Here is an 8,949-nt window from a genome sequence, read left to right as displayed (position 1 = left end):
AAGATCAAGAGGTTGTTGCTTACAAAGAAAGGTATAACTAGTAATTCTATTCCGCATCATACTAGTTTTCTTTGTATAGATTTTGAAATACCAAACACAAGAGACATATGATTCTAGGTTTCGAATTTGTGATTTGAGTTTGTGTTCTTTGTTTTTTTTTCCGATCTTGTGATTCGATTGTTCTTTTTGGTTAAACCTAGGGTTACTATAAGGAAATTAAATATTAAATTTCGTTGAAAGGCTTTGTCTAGGAAGTGGTGGATGCTCCCATACCCAAGAAGGCCTAGTGTCTCTCTATGTTTAACCTGGAAGCCAATCTCTGAAATTAATATTTAATTGAATTTGTAACATGGGTGGATTTGGATCAATAATGTTAAGTATCGTTTGTGATCCAAGTCTAAACCTTTAAGAACAGATAAGTTAAATTTGAAATTAATAATGTTAAGTTCCGCTTGCGATTTCTAATTTAATTTCTAAAGAACACAATAGGTTCTTAGGAATGGTGTATGACTTGTACAAAATTTTTGTACAGAGGAACCGGTACGATATTTCGAGTATCAACCAACTGACTTTTTATTTTATTTTTAAAATTATACCAAGTGTTTTGGAGAGCTTTTATTGGTTAAAATTTATATCTAAGGATTTCTAAAAGAATCCATAAAAATCTATTGAAACTTTGGATACCAAAAGATTTTCATAGAGTTTTAAAAAGTCAAGTTTGAATACCACATGACTTTTTAAATCTCTATAAAAAATCTAATTTGAATACCACTAGATTTTTATAAAGTTTATAAACGTCTAGATTGAATACACCTAGACTTTTAAAATCCATAAAACTCATTCAAAGTAATTAAAATTCGAACATTGAATACACCCCCCTAAATACTTCTGTTTCAAAGTAGATAGTGACATTAAAATTTAAAACAAAAAAGCACAAAATAGCTAGCCGCCCTCGAAGGTAACAATCTGCATGCTTACTTCTACTAGATGTACTCAAAAAGGATTGTCAGCTTGAGACTGGGATAAAACACCTACCATTGTGTATCTGTTACAGAAGCAATACCATCAGTATTATGCAAAAGAAATTTTTACTCTTAAAACTGGAAACAAAGGTCACAGTTCATACCATATAGTAATGAGAAAATCTGGATTGAGAAAGACAAAATAATCTTATCGAATAATACACTATTTTGTGAACTTGGTTTATTTTTCTTGTATTCTTTAGAAGTTTATGTTTAATTACTTAGATACTAAATCTAGCTTTAACTGTGATGAAAATTTCAGGAACCTTCATTCAGAACAAAATAAAATGCCTAATACCTTAATCCAACAGAATGAATTCTTTAGTCTGTGCAACAACACTACCAAAGGGTTCCAGTTCTAGATGTAGTGTCAAAGCTAAACTTTTTCTTTACAGAAGCAACAGGCTTCAGAATTTGGAATGAGCTCATCAATGTTTCATCCACTCATCATAGCACTAGAATTGTCAAACTGTTCCACATTTCACTAGACAATATTTTGATGTCTAGATTTCACTCAACTCTTATGTGAATGTAGATTTCCATGAAACTAAAAGGTCTAACTGCAAAATCAAAATTTGTTCAAGAACATCATCTATGAAGGGAAAAAATCTAAAATTTTATAGTTTAGACGAGAGATGAAACAAGAATCAACAAGCATAGATGTTACAGCCATAACAATCCACAAACGAATCACAATGCAGTTTGTGGATTGTTCGTCCAACAGTTATTTGCAGAGAATGTAGAATGACATGCTTCATAATTGCAAGAGATGGACAGATGAACATGGACTAATTGAATTTCCAAATTTCTAGAGCAAAACTTAACCTTAATGTATATGCACAATTTAATCAACTAATAAAAGGTAAAATGCATGCATTAGACTATGCATCATATGTACATTCTTTTATCGTTGATTTAACAAGTGTGAGCAGGTGAGTATAAAAAATGAAATCATAATTCACAACTAAATGAAAAAACCTTCTAGCGGCATAAAAAGTTCTGCTGTAAAGAGAAGGCAGCAATATGTAAAACCAACAAGAAGTACCAAAATAGATCCCTTATAGCATAAAATTAAACAAGAAGTTCAGATTGACAACTTCCAGTCATAGCAATCTAGTTGGCATTTATGGTTAAAAAGACAAAGCCATGTATACCATCTGATTCCAGACTGTCCATCTTCAATTGCACAATATTACTCACACAAATACTTATCTATGAGATAGGTACAAATCATGGTTTAAAGTACTTGTTTCTTGCCGGAGCATTTAGCTCCTCCATTTAATTTGTTTACGATCAAATATAAGTTTATAGCAATTGTAAAAATTGAACTAAAATTTTAGAGTAACAAATCTTGATATGAGCATAAAGAACAAACAGACAATGTTGAATGTTACTTAAAATGGAACAAAATGATATCATTAGCAAAGGTAAGCTAGGAAATCAAGTTGCTGCTACCTTTGCTCACACTTTGTCCAAGATTGTTGTTCGTCCTTGAAGGATCAATAACATCAAAATGCTTTGAAACAAAGGGTTGGATGTGACAGCAGAAATAGTCAGCAAATGGACAAGTATTCCTGTATCTGGAAATGACATTGCAGTAATAGTCAGCAAATGGACATGCATTCCTGTATCTAAGCTGCACTAATCTGAGAGAGAAAAGCTACTGTATCTGGAAATTCAATTTTTCAGAAACCTTCCACGAAACAGAACTAAGAGATTACAATGTCCATGCCCAATCCATTGAAACTATGAGAGTGCAGGAAAAAACTAACAAGGGTAGATTGCATCTCATAAGATGTACTAAGCATTGGAAGGGAAACACAAGCATAGCTGAAAAAGGATTCCAAAGAAGCAAGAAGTTGCTTCTTGCTAAAGATAATGAACTTACATAAACTTTAACTAAAATAGGGTAATGAACTTATATAAACTTGAACGCACCTATTCATAAATATGATCTTGTATACATTCTGCCAACTCCGATCGTACCTCATCAATTTATTCCCGAGAATACTCCACTTATGTGAACTGTGAATGTTAATGAAAAAATAAAACAATCAACATTGACTTTGCAAATTTTAAATAGTTTATTTCAAATAATTTGAGACATAAGAAAGAAAACATTATTATTAATCGTAGTGAATCTCTCTCGATAATTTCAACTTCTCAACAATTTGTCTTATAAATAACATCATATAATAACCATATTGTTTGGCATCTTGTTGTCGAGGAGCCTATGGTAATTAGAGACAAATTATTAATGATAAACATACACATTAAAATATATGTTATATATAATTACACATACCTTTACTACTTCCCACATAGCCTTTTTTCTACCTTTCCTTCCCTTGTTTGAATTAAACAATCTTAAGGCCCTTCATACGTTAATGATTTTTTATATATGAGTTTTTTGTTAACATAAATACTTAATAAAAAAGAAATATAAACTCACATTTCCACTATATATTTCCAATCTTCATCATGAATGCGGTGACTTAGAGAATCCAACAAATAAATAACTTCATTGTAAGGGTCAATGACAGTGAGAATTCAATGGAAACTATGCACAAACACATAATTAGTGCATTTAATTCAATAAATTATCGAAAGACACTAATTGAAAGTGATGTTTTAATTTTTACTTACCCGATATTACATGGCACCAATACTAGTTGATCTACAGATGCGCCACTTAGCCTGCCTGCCAAATGACTTGCCCTTTGGTTTAGCCTTTCAAGCTTACCTTTTTTGTCATGTGCGGTGTTTGCCATATATGGGATATTATGTGGATTCACAAATCTGAATTTCTCTTTCTTATTATCTTTCAGCATTTTTTTTATAAAGATGTCTGTCATTGCAAACATAATAAAACGAAGAGGTACATTGAGAAATGAAAGTTATTCTACAAATGGACGATTATCATGATTATAGTAACCCTGCTAGAATTGTTAGAGTGTATACTAAAAGCCTAGCTTTTGGTATAAACATTTATCTAGAAATAAGAATCACATTGGTCAAATGTCTACATTTATGATAAATGTAGTTGCTCAATTAATTTATATTGTAGATAACATGGTGTGTGGTGTCACACACAGAAGATCATGTTATCAGTACCTTATAAATTATAAACAGTAGCTCACGACCATGATGGAAAGGAACAAACCATTGGAAGGTCGTAGTGTAATTAGGTGTTAGTTTATCTTAACTATATAATTACATTAGTACACTAAGAGTGTATTGAGTAGGACCATTAGAGGTCGTTTCTTTTATACTGACTTTATAAAGGAACAAAGACCTCAGTTATTATGGAAGTATGTGCTCTTAATCCTAATATAATAACAAGCACATATATTTGATATTTATTTCTTTAATTTATCAATGGGTGAGATTTAGTTCGATGAATCAATAAGCCCGATAAGTTGGGAAATGATATCACTTATAGTGTGTGTTGTTGATTATAGAAGGAAACTGTGTCCTAGTAATATAGGTTGAGAATGTCCCCAAGAGGAGCTCATAAGGATTGTCATGTTAAACCCTGCAGGTGGACTTAGTCCGACATGACGATGAAGTTGAGTGGTACTACTCTTGGAGCTAGATATTAATTAAGTGAGTTGTCAGTAACTTACTTAATTAGTGGACATTTGTTATATTAAACACAGGGAGACTAACACACTCATAATAAGAAGGAGCCCAAAATGTAATTTGGGATTGGTGCGATAGTTCAATAATAGTTCTTTAGTGGAATGAATTATTATTGATAAAATTAAGTTGTGTGTTCGGGGCGAACACGGGATGCTTAATTTTATCAGGAGACCAAAACCAATTCCTCCTCTCGGTCCCTATCGTAGCCTCTAATATATAGAGATTTATAACCACCGCATACCCACCTTCTTACCCATCCAATGGGGCCGGCCAAGCTAGCTTGGAACCCAAACTAGGCCGGCCAAGACCAAGTGGATGAGCCATGTAGGTGGCCGGCCAAAGCTTGGGTCCCAAGCTTAGGTGGCCGACCACTAGAATATTAAAAGGGTTTTTTTATTAAAATTATTTCTTATGTGGATATCATGGTTTTAAAAGAGAGTTTAAAAATTAAAATTTCCTTTTATAGCTTTCTACAAAAGATTAAGAGAAGAGATTAATCTCTTTCCTTATTTGTAGATTAAAAGGATGATTTTAATTTTTATTAAAAACTTTTCTTATTTGTAAATCATCCACATGTTTAAAAGAGAGTTTAAAAATTTAAAATCTTTCCTTATTTATTGATTAAAAGGTGGATTTTAAATTTTAAGAAAACTTTACTTTTTAAACATGTTCATTATTTAAAAGAGAGTTTAAAAATTAAATAATATCTTTTATAAGTTTCTACAAAAGATTAAGAAAAGATTTGATATCTTTCCTTATTTATAGATTGAAAGAGATTTTAATTTTTAGAGATAACTTTCTTTTTATCCACATGTTTAAAAGAAAGATTTTAATTTATAAAATTTCTTTTTATTAACCAATCATGAAGGGATAAAATTATTGGAAAATTTTTATAAATTTCCGGAAGCAAATAAGGAAGTTTTAATTTGTGTTTAAAATTTTATTTGCTTGGAGATTTGTATAATGGCCGGCCATTGTAAATTAAGAAGAGAAAAAATATTTTTAATTAAATAAATTTTCCTTTTCATGGCAAAAGAATTAAGGAAGTTTTTATTTAAATTTCCTTATTTGCCAAGACCAAGGATTATAAAAGAAGGGGTAGAGGCGCCTTCATGGGTGAACAACTCTATTATTTTTCTCCCTCTTTTCTTCTTTGGGTGTGGCCGGCCCTTTCTTTCCTCTCCTCTCCTTTGTGTGGCCGAAATTTTCTCATGGTGGAGATAGCTTTGGTGGCCGGAACTAAGAAGGAGAAGAAGGAGAGAAAAGAAGCCTCTTTTCTAGCATCCCTTGGAGCATGGTGGTGGTGGCCGAATCTCTTCATCCTAGGAGAAGTTTTGATGGATGAAACTTGTAAGGAAGAAGAAGGTGCTAGGTGGTTCTCATCTCGGAAGATCGTTGCCCACACAACGTCCGAGGTTAGAAGAGGAATATAGGTAGAAGATCAAGAGGTCTTTCTAAAAGGTATAACTAGTAATTTTTCTTTCTGCATCATACTATTTATTTTTGGAAATAATACTAAATACAAGAGGCATACGATTCTAGTGTTTCAAATTTGTTTTCGATATAGTGTTCTTTTGTTTTTCTTTTCCTTGTGATTTGATTGTTCTTTTCGGTTGACCTAAAGTTATTTTAGGAAATTAAATATTAGCTTTCCTTAAAAGGTTTTGTCTAGTCGGTGGTGGTTGCTCCCATATCCAAGAAGGCCATGTGCCTCGCCACGTCAGTACTGGGAACTAATTTTGGAAATTAATATTTAATAGAATTAATAACTTAGGTGATTTGGATCAAATGTGTTAAGTTCCGCAGGAGATCCAAGTCAAAACCTAAAAGAACAAATAAATTAAGTTTTGGATCAAACGTGTTAAGTTCCGCAGGCGATCCAAAATTTAATTTAAAAGAACACATGGTAGCTAGGAAAAGGTTCAGACCTTTGTACAAAATTTTTGTACAGTGGAACCTCTAGGTTTTCCGAGTAGCAACCAACAATTGGTATCAGAGCTAGGGTTTTGCCTCTGTGTATTTGATATTAGTTTAATTATGCACATGTCATACATAATTTAGGCAGGATAATAGTAGGATATGATAACTTTGTGGATGCAGGATCCAACTATTATGGCTTATAGTTATTATGTGTGTGATTGGACCCTTGGACATGTCAAGGGCATTTATTGTGTGTGCATGATTGTATTATAAAATACAGTAGGAGCTGTATTTAGTTTTATTAGGATTTTATTTTTGATCTAGTTTACATGTACATTCCTTCGAGGAATATAGGATCGAAAAATGTAAAATTCTATTTATGTCGCGGATCGAATCTTGCAAGGCGTGGAACTTTTTAGAGGACCAGAGGCGCAGCGGAACAAGGAGCAAGATAGATGCGACAGCTAGACCCGGTGGCAGTGGCCAAATATGGCAGCAGCTTGGGATGACAACACATGGAGGACAACAAGAGATAAAAGCCATAATAGTTGAAAATTAGATTTTCTATTTATTGCTTTTATATTGTGCTGTGTGTGCATGTTAGTTTACATATTTAGTAGTCTAGCATAGTTAAAATTCCTCATTTATAAATAACTAAGTGGGAGAGGGATTTTTAAGTAAATCCCATGGTCTCCATTACTGGTTTGTAAGTGATGCAAACAAGCTTGCGCGTTGGCTCTGAGTGCCTTCCTCCATAACGGATGAGCTTGTTTGTGGATCACTAGAACAGACTTCCATTTTTGGATGACTATAGGAAGTTAATTAAGAGCGTGTGATCTTCCCCAACGGAAGGGGCATAATCTTATTAATGGACTTAGTGTCAAGTAATGGTATACACTTAGACACATCTAATAGTATCCTCCCCATCGGAGTCACTGCTATTATTTGTGTGACCAAATGATACCAACTATTAATTTTATTTGTCAAAAAGTTAGGTTGACAAGATAATAAAATTAATGGGTTAAAACCCTCCTTTTATAAATGTTGAATTTGTATACGTCCACACTAACGTGGCATGCAAAATTCACGGTGTTTGAGGTGTTGGTGAATTTAAATAATATTGTTTGAGGAATCAATATTTTTTAAATTCAAAAGTTTTTGACCAAATATTTGATCAAAGACAGATCAACTATTAATTTTATTCGTCATAAAGTAAAGTTGACAAGATAATAAAATTAATGAATAAAATCTCCTCTTCGATTTTGTATACGTCCACACTATCATGGCATACAAAATTCATGGGGATTTTTAAGGAGTTGATCTTGACCAAGTATTTTTGTGATTCTTAGGATTTAAAATGTTTGTCAATCCCCTAGTAGTCATACTATAAGAAAGACTTAGTAATCCCAATTGTAATGATTGGAAATAGGACTTGGACATTAAGGTAGATTGTCTTCTTAGAACTAAGAACAATATAGGTGTATTTAATTCATTAGTTAAAACATATTTAGTGGTGTTATCTACCAGAACCTGGAGTGTAGATACAGATGCCATTAATCATTGCAGGGTTCCAGGAAACCAGACAACTAAATGAAAATTAAAACACCGTCTACATGGGCACTACTGTAAAAATGGTAGCTGTTGCAGTGGGAGATGTTTATCTTTTGATAAGAATAAAACATGGATTTTTGAGTAATTGTCTTTACACACCAAGTTTAGAAAGAACTAGTTTTCAGTTTCTAAACTATTCAAAGAACTTGATATTCTGCCTCTTTTAATAACAAAGTTGTTATTAAGAAAAAGAGGGAAGTTATCTGTTCTGGTACGTTGGTTGGCAATTTATAAATCCAATAACTCTCACGATGCAACAAATGGAAATTAGTAACACATCTTCTAACTTTAAGAGAAAGTAACCTTCGAAAATGAACCAATTATATCTTTGGCTTCTAAGGCTAGGTTATATTAACTTGAGTAGGATTCATTGGTAGCTGATGAACTTTTGGGTTCATTAGTAGTGGAAATCTTTCCAACCTACGAGTCTTACTTGGAAGGAAAAATAACCAAGAAGCTTTTAAGTCTAAGGGGTATGGAGTCAAAGATATATTGGAATTGGTTCATTATGATTTGTGTGATCCTATGACTATCCAGACTAGAGGTAGTATTGAATATTTTGACAACTATTCAAGATACAAATAAATTTACTTAATGTACCGCAAGACTAAGTACTTTGATTAGTTCAAAGAGTACAAGACTGATGCGGAGAAATGTTAAAGTAAAAGTCACTATGGTAAGATCGTAGTGGCAAGTACCCTCTTGGGAGAATTTAGGAGTCACTTATCAGAAGTAGGGATTCAATCCCAACTAA

The sequence above is a fragment of the Zingiber officinale genome, chromosome 3A, assembly GCF_018446385.1.
Source record: "Zingiber officinale cultivar Zhangliang chromosome 3A, Zo_v1.1, whole genome shotgun sequence".
NCBI lineage: Eukaryota > Viridiplantae > Streptophyta > Magnoliopsida > Zingiberales > Zingiberaceae > Zingiber > Zingiber officinale.
The sequence above is the reverse complement of the archived record's forward strand: the minus strand, read 5'-3'. Positions refer to the sequence as shown.